The sequence below is a fragment of the Phaethon aethereus genome (assembly GCF_964289735.1).
Source record: "Phaethon aethereus genome assembly, chromosome: 5".
NCBI classification, from domain to species: domain Eukaryota; kingdom Metazoa; phylum Chordata; class Aves; order Phaethontiformes; family Phaethontidae; genus Phaethon; species Phaethon aethereus.
Genome location: NC_138579.1, coordinates 2,033,944 through 2,049,014, shown reverse-complemented (window position 1 = coordinate 2,049,014; position 15,071 = coordinate 2,033,944).

Sequence of the window (15,071 nt, the reverse complement as noted above, 5' to 3'; positions counted from 1 at the left end):
CATAGCTCTCTAAAGAAGAAAAAGGAAAAGTTCAACCCAGCCATCACACAGAAGCCGTATAACACCTTTTGCACTGTATCAAGAATTGGGGATCATTTAAATTGATTTTGATATATGACCTTAGTGCAGACAAATTACACCTGATTTATTTTGCACTGCAGACTGGAACTGAAGTTCTTGAACCCTGAAGATGTTCAGGTGTAAACAAACAAGCAAATAAACAAATGAAGCCCCAAACTGCATCAAGCACAGCTTCACTGGTGTCCGCAGATACAACAGTTATGCAGCGGAACTGCGTGTAACATGAAAGAAAAGTTTTCTACTAACTTCTTCACGGTTGGAAGTCAACCTCTATTAGTCAAGGCCAGCAGATCAGATCCAGCCCGCAGGCCCTTAAAAAAGTCTTTAATTCTAGCAAAGGTGTCTGACTTTTTCAGAGCAAGGATCTGCCTCTGCAGACTTGCCTGTGGTCATATTTCTGTGAACTCATGGTAAAGTGCAGGATTTCCAGTTAATGCATTTTTCTTTGTGGATCCTGATGTAAAGGGTACATGTACCTTGTAATATACGGTGGCTTGTACATGATGGCATACAATGATTTGACATTATTTCACAAGCTTTCAAAAATACCTTCAGACTTTCATCGTTTTAACACATAGCATTTTAATATTACATATTCACTAAAGAATTTCTGATACCCAGACACCGCTCCTCCCCAAAATAAAAAATATCCTTGCTCTTCCATGAAATAACATTTGCAAAAATACTTTTAAAAATAAATTTTTGAGTGTGTAGAGACCACAGAGACCACAGCTCAATCATGGCTCAGAAAGTAGCTGAAGTGGAAGAGCAAAGGGGAGCTGTGACCTCCTACCCCAGCTCTTCTTGGCTGGGGTACACGAGCTCTTGTCCTTGACACGCTCCTGAAAATGACTGATTCCTTGGAAAATACCTCTTCTCCTGCCAGCTAAGCAGGCAGAATGCTTAACTGCAGTGGCATATCACAGGGCAAGGGCTACAATGCGGCTTGAACACTGATGTAACTCTTACATTACTTTCTAATTAAAAGCACAAAACTATTCACAGAAGTATCTAGGACCTGCCATGGCTCTGTCACGCAGCAGGCAAGTTTAAGATGAACGACCTGATAACTCTTTTTCCAAGTGAGATTCACAGTGGGTCCTGCAGATTGTCGTGTAACTTTGCCACAGTGACTGGCCAAAGAATTACTGACCAATTTTAAGCCTAGAAAAGACATTAGATCATTCAGTCTGATCTCTTCTGGAGCACAATACATTAGATTTTATCCTGCTACTCCTGCGCAGAGCCCAGGCTTGTGTCTGATGACAGCATACATTCATGGTATCTTTGACAAGAACTTGATTCCTTTTACCACGCTTCATCATTGTTTTTGCATATTACTTACACTTGACTCTTTTGTTCATTAGCATGTTAAACCTTGATTGGTCTTTTCAAATTTCCCCACTATTGCAAGTTTTATTTACTCTCTTGTTTTATTAGTTAATAAATTGTTATGTTAAAAGTCCCCTCAATCAATTGTTTTAGGTCACTTGGGAGCAAGTTATCCAGACTTGTTGGTTTAAAACTATTTTTTATTTGTAGGTATTGTGTAGCATTTGTTGCACTGCAAATGACAACAACTTCACATTAAATGAGTGCATCTGCTTCCCTCCAAGCAAACTTCCCTCCAGAAGCAGTTTATAAATATCAGTATTAATAACCTCTCCATTCCCAGCTGGTAACAAGACAACACAACTCTCAGGTTTTCCTTCATATTGGTAAAGAGGAAGGAAAAGCTGTTGATCAAGGCCAGCAGAAGAAATGGCATTTTACTGAAGATACTAACAGGGCTGTAACAGGGAATAGGTAAGATGGAACAGCTTGAAAAGCCTAAAAGCTATGAAAACTCACTTACTGTCACATATATAGACATAAAAAGATGCACTCTGAAAAGATGGCCCCGTTCACAAAAGCTCGCAATCCAAGTGCGCTACAATCATAATGCATGGTCAAGGGCAGCGCTTCAAACGACGATGTGCCACTGCCTGCACCACGCTCCCTGATATAGGACCACAGTGATTTCCAGAAGTGATGAGCTGGGCAGATGTTATTGAAAGAATTATAACACCTAATCAACATTTTTCTCGGTTAGCATGACAAAAAAAAACCCTTAAAATAATTCATAATAGATATTGCTCTTATAGGGACTGTATATATCTACAGAATTTAGATACAGGTTCTATTGGGGCACATTTTTCTCTTTTTTTTTTTTTAATAATAAACCTTAATTCCTCAAAATTTCAGTTTCAGTAAGAATTCCTTTTCCTCCTCTCTCACAAAATAAAAGGATTTAACAGCAAAGGTTCTGATTGTTGGAAGCCACCCATAACTACATGTAAGACTATCTATTATACTAAGCTATTTAACATGAAAATTATCAGCAAACACACACATCCCCTTGTATAATATCCTCCTCATTCCCCTCTGCTCAGCGTACAAGAGACATTAAAAGCACTAAGAAGGTTTCTAAAAATCCTTCTAGCCCCACAGTGCTCTTTCCCATCTATTCCCATCCATTTGTTCAAATGGCCTCAGGGCCATGAAATTCTCTCTGTAACGCAAGGAAGTAAATGTTGATTTACTGTGAAATACCTCCTGTGGCTCACTACCCTATAGCGAAGGCACTGTATTATTTATTCTGTTAAGTAAAACAAAGTTACTGCAAGATAGCAATGGAAAATTTACACTACTTACTTAAACATCGTTTTGTTATCCCTCGATGCTCTGCAGCTCCTGAACTTTCTTGCTGTTTAGTGCATAAGGGCAAATGCCTGTTTACTCAGGCTCCACACTGGGTCTCTTCTACCTCGTTCCTTGTTGAAATTGTTACTCACCAGTGTTTTTCACTGCTTGCAAGCATTCCTCCGAACAAGTTAGGCACAAAACTGCAACAATACACAATTTATTTATGTTTTTAATTTTCATGAGGAGCAGTGAAAATGAAAGGTAGTTCAAAAGCATTAATTTTCTGAACCTTCAAAAATAGTCACGTGCTATTTGCAAGATCAAAAGCACCACAGTGACTATAATACAGCGCGTGTGGAAACAGAGAAGTGAGGAAGGAAGAGGAGCGCGTAAGCAAGCTTAATAACCGTTAGCACCAACACAAGGGAAGCACAAGGTGAAATTATGCTATCAAACACAATAACTGGAAGGCATGAACGTGAAGAGTGTTATGCCATGGAGGTGAACAAAGCAGGAGGATGCTGCCTCCGAGAGCAGTAGCGTAGAGGTGGCTCTGGGCACAATGGGTGGATATATTAACATTAGCTCTCCATGTGATGTTACAGAAAAAAAGATGCCCTAAGATTCCTCTGAGATGGTAGGTACCAGATTCAGTCTTTTGAGCTCGGAAAGTCTCCTCCAGCCTGCTCACTAGTCTCATAAAGCATTACTGTAACACTATTTTATTATAATGAATGCAGCAGTAGCTGTATCTACTTATGTGATGTTTCTACAGCCTGTTATTGATACCCATTAATGTTATTAAAGTCAACATTTTTAATAAAGACATAGGAAATAAACTCAATATATAAAAATAATAACAATGATATTGATACCAGCTCTGGCATGAATAAAAATTCATTTTTTGGAAAGGATTATGACCCTGAAATAGGTTATTCCTTCCAAGAGGATTTGGGTAATATATTTAACCTGCTGTACTTTGAACTCTCTTTTGGCAAAGAAGATATCACAAGATCATGGAATAATTTCAGCTGGAAGGGATCTCTGGGCGTCTCTAGTCCAACTGCTCAAAGAAATAGACCCATATTTGCCAGCAGCATCTTCATCCTGTTATTTGATTTTATATTTTATTCTTGATGGTAAATTGATCTTGCCTCCACTGAAAATCTGGAAGGTTTCCAAGGCATTTAGTTGGAGGAATCCCTGACTTGCAAGAAATGTTTGATCTTTATCCCTGACCTTAAGGCACCCATCCCCTCTGCTGAGCTTTGAGCAGGAAAATCAGCAGGCTGCATTTCTCTTGCCATTGATAAATCGATCCCTTTTTCTTAATCGCCATTCCTTCCTGAACTTTGGCTGGCAGCGCATACAAGGCTTAGGAGCAGAACACGGCAAGCTATTTGAATTACAGGGTTTTTTCCAGTGCTTTCTTTATGCATTTTCCTATTAATTGTTGTAAACCCCCCAACTCAAATGTTGTGGCATTGCAAGTATTAGACAACCTGACCTTTACAACTACCCCTATTGACCAAAATAGAATATTAACATGAAACTCTGTTCTTTCATAAAGGGGAAACCTGTAGAGTTAATTGTGAAGAAATTATTCTGTTGGAATAATTGGCTGCAGGTTCTTGTTACAGGAAAGATATTACAAAATACTAATTCCTTTTCAAAAGACTTACAGAATTATAATTTATGAAGGTAGCATTCTTTTAACTAGTAGTAATGATGAAGTATTGTGTTCACAGCTCAAACGACAAGATGCCTGAAGGAGCTCTTCCAATTATGAAGAGATTATATGTGCAGTGTTAGGGCAATGCCACTTTATCTGGAGTGATGGAAGATCAAATAAAGGCTATCGGTGCCTTACAAATACAAAACACGGAGGCTTGTAGTGTTGAGGGCTGATGATTAATAAGAGGTCTAAGCTGGAATTGGTAATTATGAGTCTCTAGTATACCAACAAGAAAAATTACAAATTATGAAAGAAAACTGGTGCAATTGTCATGCTTTAGGAGTGTTAGATTGCAGCCCAAACTTTGCTCCTTTAGGAGTGTTAAACTGCAGCCCACTTTGCTGCTCTCACCTGCCTGCTGACACCCAGGGACCCAGAAGCAGGGACAAACCTCCTCCTTGCCTTGCTGCATACCTTTTCTCTGTGAGGGTGACCGAGCGCTGGCCCAGGTTGCCCAGGGAGGCTGTGGAGTCTTCATCCCTGGAGATATTCAAAAGCCACCTGTACGCAATCCTGGGCAACTGGCTCTGGGTGGCCCTGCTTGAGCATGGGGGTTGAACCTTCCACCCTGAACCATCCAGTGATATATCTTCTGATAACTGACTTCCACCCTACTCCATCAGAGAGAATAAGGTGAAAGGCAAGTCTTGTCACAGCCTATCCTTCTAAAGAACTGTAGACTTGTATTTCATCATACAGGAAAACAATTCACCTGTGCCATCCTCTTTCCAGCAGTATGGAAGTCCTGGAGTCCAACTTTGGACCAGTTGCTTTCCAGGAAGAGAGTTTTCTTAGTGTACTTACATTTACAAGATCGAAGTACTTTAGGGAAAGGACCATAATTTTTCAAGTGCCATAATGTGTTTGCTGTCATGGCATCAAATCCCAAAGGAGATCTGCAGGTTGCAGCCTGAATGTTACCATGAGTGAATTACAGGGTTAAGGCAGAAATAGAGACAGCTCTCTTATATGCAGTCTTGCTTTTTCAAACAAGAGGGAAACTTCCAATTTTGGGAGAACTTCTGGTTTGTTTGCCTCCTTCTGTAGCTTCCCCGATGGCTGCAGTCACGGTGGGAGCTGGGGCAGGACAACTCTCACCAAGTTTCTTTAACCAGAGACAATTCCCCCAAGCCTGGCAACCACCAAGGATGTTCACGTAGAGGTCTGGAAGAGGGGGCTGCCTGCATCCCGATTACATGCCGATTACAGCTACCTCTGCTGCAGCATTGCTGTACACATATCAATCAACAGACGACTTCAGGAGCTTCCTAATCTGATACCTCACCAGCGTCTAACCAACATCATTGGTTTGCAAAACCTAGATGCAAGCTGGGAAAGAAGCTAAAACTTTAAACACAAAACTTAATCTGTGGTCATATGGGGTCAATTGGTCTGGTATTGCTAATCCTCTAAAAGTGCAAGAAATCTGGGTCAGCCAGCTTGAGCAGGTGAGAATTGCTTTTCCTTCCCATGTCGGTGGGCTCCAAGAACAGAAGCAGATGTTTCAGACCTCACAATCCCCACAACGTAGATGGCAGTTTCAAACTCTCAATGAATCCACCGATATCCCTTTTAAACCTTTCCACCACCAATGATTAATAAAATAAAATTTTTGAAAGGTATTGACCATCAAGGGAGACTTTGGGAGTCCTCTGAGTCCATCCCAGGCTACACATGGAGGAGTGCTAAAAAGGATAAACCACAGGCACTTTTAACCCCCCCAATATATTTGGTACACCAAAAACATTGATGGGAATTTCTACTAATGTGTACATTAAATACTCACAGGTGGCATATTAGACAGGTCTAGATGCTTTGTTCAGAAAATCGAGCTGATACAGTTTATGAACCCTGTGCAGCAACTGCACATACTATATGTGATCAGAAAGTCAGGTACGTAATTACTGGCAGTCATGGTCTGTAATTCCTACACGCATACAGCTCACAAGCTCTTCTTGTCTAAATCTGTCCTTTCCTTGTGTGTTAATTTCTTAGGAGGTCTTGATATTTGAGCTTCATGAATATTAAAATCGGTTCTGCATTGAGCTGTACAAGCTTTGCACAGCCTTCACTGCACTCTGCATGCCCTTAGTGAAGGGACTTGCATTGCACTGCAGTTTATGATCTTGGCTGGGTATGAGTCAATGTATGCATGCTCAACTGTTCCCCTGTGCTTAATGAAGGTCATAAAAGCCAGCGAGAGCTGTAATATGTTCTTATTTGCATATCCAGCTTGAATAATCCTGTGCAATTGTGTGCCTTACTAGCTTGTTGTACAGCTAATCAGGAATACTAGAAAAGAGAGTTATTTTATTGGCCCAAAACTTGCACAATGCAAACAAAAAATGATCCCTCAGGGCTTTTCCATCTGATAATTAATCTTCTGAGAAGACTGCACTGATAAATAAATAAATAAGTCTCACAGAGCTACCGTTTAAGGTCTGCTCTGCCTCTCATCCACTACCCAAGTCCTATTTTCTGAAGGTGAATGCTCCAGAGTATGCATAATTCACATGCTATCTGTTTATCAGTCTCATCATCACCCAGCGCATTTCCTTCCTCCCCTTGAAAAATCTTTTCAGAGTCAAGTCTCCAAGAGCAGTCATGAGGCTGCCCAGGGAGGTGGTGGTGGAGTCGCCATCTCTGGAAGTGTTCAAAAATGTGTGGATGTGGCACTTCAGGACATGGTTTAGGGAACATGGTGACGCTGGATTAATGGTTGGACTTGATGATCTTGAAGGTCCTTTCCAACCTAGTGATTCTGTGTGATCCTGTGATTCTGTGTGATCCTATGAAGAAAAAAACCTGACATACCAACATCATAAAAACCTTAATGTCTTCTGCACCGGGTGTGAACTGTCCGTACACAATGCCAACAGAAACGGAATATACGGAAAATAACAGGAGTCAGTATTTGCGCTTCTTTTGTTGTTCATTGACTCCTAGCACAGGGCTCAGGGTTTAGCCTCAATTAGAGGAGGTGGTGTAGAAACCACCTACACTGCACAGAGGGGAAAACAGGAAACGGTCAATGCCTGGAGCAGGAAGGTCAAATGCATGAAAGATAGAAGGCATCCCCAAAGTATCTCTTATCGTTGCGTGCAAGTTAAGACAATGTGCTCTATTAAACTGTATGTTAGTAAAGCTCTAAATCTGCCTTTCCAGAATCCCATTGTCCACGTGACTATAAAACTAGTCGGTGAATATTTATCATTTCCCCTTATCTCTACAAAGCTTTATTTTAGTGTACATATCAACCTGGGGAACACAGGCCTGGTTCTTCGCTGCTCTGCATTTTACAACGCAGATCACACCAACACAGAACAAATTTGAAAAAGTTGCTAAAGTCAAAGTCTTGCAGCCATTTGCACTGTAATTACAGACTTCATGAAGCGCACAGCACAGAGACTACAGCAGGGGCTGCACGGGACATCTAGGCAGGAGCACACAGATTATGTACAACCAAAACCAAAATAAACCAAACTCCAGACGTTTTACTGCGAGGAGAACCGGATGCCGAGGACTACACAGAGAGACTGAACATGAGCTCTTTTCCTTACCAGAACACAACTTGGCATCACGTAAATCACTCAAAAGGGAGTTAATTTTAAATTAGTTCAGACTGAACATAAACTCAAGGGAAACAGGATGAAGTCCAGGCCAAAAGCCTGTCAGTGCAACAGCTTCATCTCTTGGGCCAATATCAAAAATGAACTGAGTAAAGGGCCAGGAAGATCCCAAATAGGCTGAACTGAGATGAGCAATAACTACAGCCATAAATCTACCCAGCAGCTGTGAGCCAGGCATTAAACCTCCTCAGACAGATATCGGTCAGATTTACCATGTAAATGAGAAGAAAATACTGGAGAAGCTGCACTCCAGCCATAAATGAGAATTTCATGCTTGCTGAATGCTTTGCAGATAACTTCCCATAATGAAATGAGCAAATCGGAGACCAATTTAAAAGTCTTTCTATAACACATCCATATTTACTAACAACAGAAACCTACATCCTCATCTCGTTTAAATTAACATGTTTCCAACATGGTGTTGGTGAAATGACATCACCAACATGAGCTGAAGATATAGAGCGCTGTAACCAACGCAGAATAAACATCGTCTCACACCCAGAGTGCCTCACCTCATCCCTCCCTCCCTCCGAGCCCGGTACACCAACTGAAGTGAAGCTGATATGGAGCGGGTAGAAGGATAATTCCCACTGGCCAGAACTGAATTTGAACCAAACCAAACCACGCACCAGTTGCAGAGCAGACCAAAAGGATACTGCAACTCTGCCCGTACAGGCAGCTTCCCCGCTCCTGCTATGACTGATGATCGAAAGAATGACGCTAGAGAGCAACCACCAGACATCCTGATGATGTACGAGGGTCTGAACTAAAGGACACAAAATAAATATATTTTTTACTGAATCCTTCTTGTTTCAATGTAGCCGTGGTGGTACATGACCGTATGTGTCATGGTGAGCAAGTAACATCAGCTCCCAGAATAACAGTATGCCTAAGAAACATGTGGATATACCAACAGAGGATAGAGTAGGATTAAATGGAAATGTTTAACCTCTGCATACTGCATTGGAGAAATTAATGCTGAAGGATGTGTATGGAGGTGCGTACAGATTTTTTTTTTTTTTTAATGGGAGAAAAACTGGGGAAGATGCAGAAAAGAGACACCAACATAATTTGAAGCTTAAAGAAAATATCTCATTTGAAGATACTAAAATAATTCATTGTTTTTGTTAATTGAAAAGGAAAAATGAGACGGAATGTTATAAGAATGTAAGTACTTTCACGGGGAGAAGTGAAAATCACTTTAATCTCATGAAGAAAGGCACAGCAAGAAGCAATGGTTGGAACCTAACAACAGGGAAATTAAAACCGGAAAAAGGATTTTTTTTTTTTTTTTTTTTTTCCAAACAAAGAATAATCATCCCTGGAACAGACTATTAGTCACCGGAACATTTCTTTTACACACAAAGCAAGAAAGACTAATGTCACATAGCTCAACCCAGGCTGGGGCTTAGTCAAACAGATGGAGGAGGGTCTCTCACCCCGCCACCCAACACAGACTGGCTCATACTATGTGGAGGAGCATATCCAAGAGGCACATGAAAGCAGACAAGGACAATCTTCACAAGGGGAAATGCCAAAATTGTTTTAGATACCAAATGCATCCTTGAGGGAAACAGCCCAAGAAGTAGTTTTGATAACACAGTTGCTTTGGGCTATTCCTCTAAAAATTTGTGGTGTGCTTCACGTTGGAAGGATGCAGAAATTGTTAAAGAAGGATGCAGGGGATCAAATACGCTTAGAGAAAACAACAAGAGTGTAACAGAAATGCACAGAAAGGCTCTTCCAAGTTCGGGTCACTTATTTTGGCAAGGTGCCACCACAATATGCTGGGCTGGCATAGCAGGACGGGACTTTTTATATAGGGAGAGTCAGGAGCAGTCAGTTCATGAGATGGAGTCCAGAGGAGGAGTTTGTGAGCAGCCCTCAGCCAGCACGAAGGCATCAGTACAGCCGGTGGTGGCTCCTGGTGGGGACCTGGGACGGGAAGGTCGCACCTCTACACCGAGGCTGCTGTCTCACAGGGACCTTGCTTGCGGTGGAGATCTTCAGCCCTTGACAAGCCAAGGCAGAGCTGCCTGAAGGTGAGCGCGAACCCTCATGCCCTATGATTCAAATTCTGTGCAGTCTCTTTGAAACTTCACACAAATTTATCCAAGGACTTTGTGCCAAGTTGAAAGAGTCAGAGAAAAACAGTTACGGTTTGGTCCACGGCTGGGAATATTCATTTCCATGTCAGCCTTCTCCCAGCATTCTGATCTCACCCCTGGCTTTAGGGCAAAACGACAAGACTGAAACCAAGTGCTCGAAGGTTAAAGAACAGGCAGGTAATCCAGCAAATAAAAATAAAAAGATTTGGAAGCACGTGCATAAAGAAGTATTAGCCGTTACCATAAAGGCTACAGGTATGCAAGCAGATGCAGATAAGAGACAAAAAAGAAAAAAATAGCAAGTTTTCAAAGAAAAACGGAGATTTATCCAAGTGTTATTTCCTATGGCTCCGTCTCCCTGATAAATGCACCGGGGGTGGGGGTTCATTCTCGAAGTGCTGCTTGAGGATTTAGCTACGTGACTCCTGGGAACACTATCGCTAAATCCCCACACACCATTCCCAAAGTCTCGCACCAGAAGAAGGCGGGGAGTGGCAAACCCGTGGCAAGGCACAGTCAAGAGGCAGCGAAAGGCGCGAGTCACCAAAAGCTATCCGTACGTAAGGACTGAAAACACCAGGACAGGATTGTTAAAGAGGTTTCGTTAATAACAGACTTCGTGGAAACGGGACGGTGAGAGTCCACCAGGAACACGAGGGGAAGATAACTTAGGACAGAGAATTAACTGTTTATGCCGGATTTACGGTGTTTTCCTGCGGTTTTTCCGCTCGTTCCCAAGAAGACCGGGCTTTTAACTTGCTGGCGCACCCCACGGCCGGCGCTCGCGTGGGAAACGCTGAGCGCAGCCGTCTCCTCCGGGGCTTCGCACGGCGCTGCCGGCTTCACTGCGCCCTTGGGGCGGGCGCTAGTCCCGGAACGTAAATCAAGCGCTAACGAAGAGAACAAAAGGCAGCTTTGCACAATAGCGTGCTTCTGTGCTGCTCCTGTACCAGGCACTCGCTGCTGTTAAAGTGATTATATATCCTTTAACGACACTGAGAGTGTCACTGGTGTAGTCTGCACGAAGCCAAAGGCAGGCACACAGGGTCAAAGGCAACTACCGGCAATTATTCTGTGAGTCTCGGATCACACTATTACTCCTTAAACTAAGGCAGACCAGACTTGAAAATAAAATTGTTCTTTTTTTTTTTAGATTACAGATGGAGTGACAGTGATGTTTTCTTGACATTTAACATGTCCTTACCACAAAAGTCCAAGAGCCAATAATGTAATCTCTTTTTCCAATTTAAAATGTTATTCGAAATATCATTTCTAAAATGTAAAAATTTCAGAATTCACAGTAATAGTATTGCAGCTTTCTTTAAAGTATTTCAGTCATCTGAAATTAATGTTTCTAATAATTAATTATCAATTTATTTTTATTTAATTTTCAGCAAACTATAGAGAAGTGTCATTTAAAAATAATAATAAAAAAAAGCTGCTCCAAGTCTTCATTTTCTAAAATGGATTCTCCACTGAAACAAATGAGATTTTGTGATGTCACCTAGACTGTAATGCCACAAGAAGAATTAGCAAAGAGTGATACTAGAGGGGTGAATGTAAGAATGATGACAGATATTTAATTAGACTTGAAAAAGTTAATGAGAAGTTGTGTATAATACATGAAAAAAGCAGCGAAGATTTCAATAAGAGGCATTTCATCAAAGATCTTGCTCTTGACTAATTATAAAAGTAATTAAAATGGTGTTTGTACGAAGCCCCTATCTGGAGGGGAGAACAATAGGATACGTAGATGGATAAAAGGATAAGAGTTTAAAGCAGAGGCATTAATCAGAAAGTGAGAGTAAAGGATCCCCCCGTTCCAACAAATTTTAGTTAACTGCTGCACCATTTCAAACCAAGCTTTTGCACTAGGAAGAAATGTTTAACTCTATTTGCATTGTGGAGGTTAATCTCTTATAAGTTACCCTCTGAAATAGCTGCAGCTGCAGGAAAAAAACCATGAAAAATAGGTTGCATTAAACAACTGAAATATACCCAGTCTCTGCCAGAAGAAATGAAACTCTGAAGAAGAAAAAAATATAAACTTGGAATTGTTGCTAGACCACTGGGAGAGTGTAGAGCTTACAGGTGGCCCTGACAAAATGCTATTGCTATTCTGCTCGAGGTCCACCAGCCGGTCTGTCAGGCACAGCCCTCAGTGACATTCTCCCCTCTGCAAGGTGACCATGCCATGAGCTCCTCTGGGCTCTCCCAGGACAGAGTTCTCCCTGTCCTTGGTACATCAGCCCCTTGTTGGAGCAGTCTTCACCTCCTGGGTCACATCCTTAGCTGGAAAAACTCCAAGAGCACAAAAAGTTAAGCATCCACCTGCACCTTGAATTTGGAAGTGACTGGATGTCTTACATGGCATGGATGTAAGGTGCCCCCCTAACAGGGAAAGACGGTGCTCCTGAGGAGTCATGGACTTTTCTGATCATTCCCCGTTGCGCAGGGCAAAAATCCAGCTCGTGAAATGCAGAGGCAGCACTTCCGTAGTGGCATGGAGAAAGGCTGCATTAAAGTGTAAGTCTTTTCCATCTTCAGTGTCTACAGGATACGGGAAAGAGAAACGGACATGCTGAAAATGCCTTTATCGAACACACCATTGCTCTGGGGCTCCCCCAAAATGGGGAGAGAGCACGGGGTCAGAGGGAAGCCAGCCCGAGCCCTGCTTCGCAAGCAGGTAGAGCTTCCCCGGGAGGGAGTGAGACAGGAAAACTTCATCACACACAGCATTTGCAGAGAGAACATACTTGCCTCTGCCCTGATAACCTCCTTAAAGGTTTTCCAAGGATAAAACCACATTTAGGTGAATATAATACACGTCTAGCATAGTAGTCTCTACAGCAAACCAAATATTTAATGTGTCATATGAGGTGAAAACGCACATCTCTCATAACCAAAAACTATTAATCTGATCAAAGCCCTAAACGTGAAAACTGTAATTAGAATTACTTTTAATAACCAAGACTGTTAGAAAGATTGTCTTGGCAGAGGACGGGTGGTGAAGACACCTCCTGCATGGCTACAAGCTCTGGTGTAGCCAATGCATTGAGGATCATCACGTTGTGGGTAGGACAGAGAGCGCAGGGCAGCACAGCGAAGATGGACCTCAAGCAATCAAAACTGGTAAGGGCTGCTTTTATCATCCAAACAGATAGACCCATGTAATTTTCTAATAAAAAAAACCTTCTGGCTTTAAGGAAAAAGTAATTCAAAAATATTGTAAGTTAAAGGGAAGAATTATTGCCAGGTGACAGTAGCAGGAGAAATTAGAGGTAGATGAAACACATTTATGTTGAGGTATGCTACAGAGAACAATTTTCTGTAGCTGTGTTGTTGTATTTCAAATGTCTTAAAAATGAGCCTAGTGAAGCAAGAGAAAATTGAGGACGTAAACATGGAGTTTCCCCAAGGCGTTTTGTGGTGTTTAAGCCTGACTCACCGGAGAGGTGCGTCACGACCCACCCTGTGCCACGGCAAGCTGCTCGTTCAGCCAAACCTACTGCCAACACAAAGGAACATGTCTTCATGGTGCTGCGGTAAAGCGGAGCAGTTAAAGGTCCAGCCTTCTGGTTTTATTGGGAAAGGTTCACCTGTACTGCCTACCTGTTAGTGTGCTGCCATATCATCCTTGTCGGAGCAGAGAGAGGGTAAGCAATTCTCCGGCAAAAATATATGGAAGAGGAAAAAGAGCAAAACAAATATTGCTTTCATGAAAATATTTTAAAATATAAAAACATTTTTTCTTCGTCAAAAGCTGAAAACCTTCAGATTTTCAAATGAAAGATAGTAGAAAAAACATATTATTTACCTAACAATTCATTTAGGAAGGGCTAACTGACCTTCGTTGCTTGTTTTGTCATTAGTAACCTGAAATAGGTATCACAGATTAAAGAAACCTTTCAGCCTAGCCCTGCCCAGCCAACTCCATCCCTGACCCAGCCAGGTCCCTGCCTCCTTCTGGGCACCTTCCACCACGTAGCTTCAAAATTCATGCCATGTGAAACTAGAGCAATCAATATCAGAAAAACCCCCAGGGTTTAATTCCACCCTACAGTTCCCTGGATGCAGCTGCCGCCTCATACACTTTTTCTGTGTACGTTGCTCTCAATACCCACTTTTTAACGTTACCTCATTTTTAACGTTACCCCCTTTCACACCTCTCCCCTGAATGTACAGCACCTTGCACAATGGGACCCAGCTGGTCTCAAATCTATAGGCATTGCCATGACGTCCTGATGAGGACATCATCAAAGATGCAAGGATGACACATGCTAGACCTGTTCCTCTGCTACCAAGCCACACTGCCAGGAGCACTTCCACCTTCTCAGCCTCTTCAAGATCTCAATTTTCCACCCTGTACCTCTTCCCAGCTCGTGCCGACCATGGGCGTGCTCTTGCTGGTGTGGGATATCGAGGCCGTACTGACCTCCTCCTACGTTGCAAAAAAAGTATTTTTGAATCTCAACTAAACTTTTTGTCTCAAACTTCTGAATTCCTGTGTGAAAACACGGCTCTAGCTTTTATTTCTTAGCACTAGAAAATTCTGTAATACGCTGCAGTCATACATAAAGTCATGAAAAAGGAAACAGCTTCCCACTGCAACTAAAATGCCTTGTTGCGGCACATATTCTAAACACACATTCTAAAAAAGCAAGAGCATGATTTTTTATCTTCTAAATGTCCCTGCCATCTTACAGGAATTTATTTATTAATGTCTATTATAAGCACACAGATAATGCATAAGCACAGCATTCTTCCATATTTTATAAAACAAGGAAAAAATAGGCACTGCATAAGAAGCTGCAATTAATTCTGCTTAAAGGG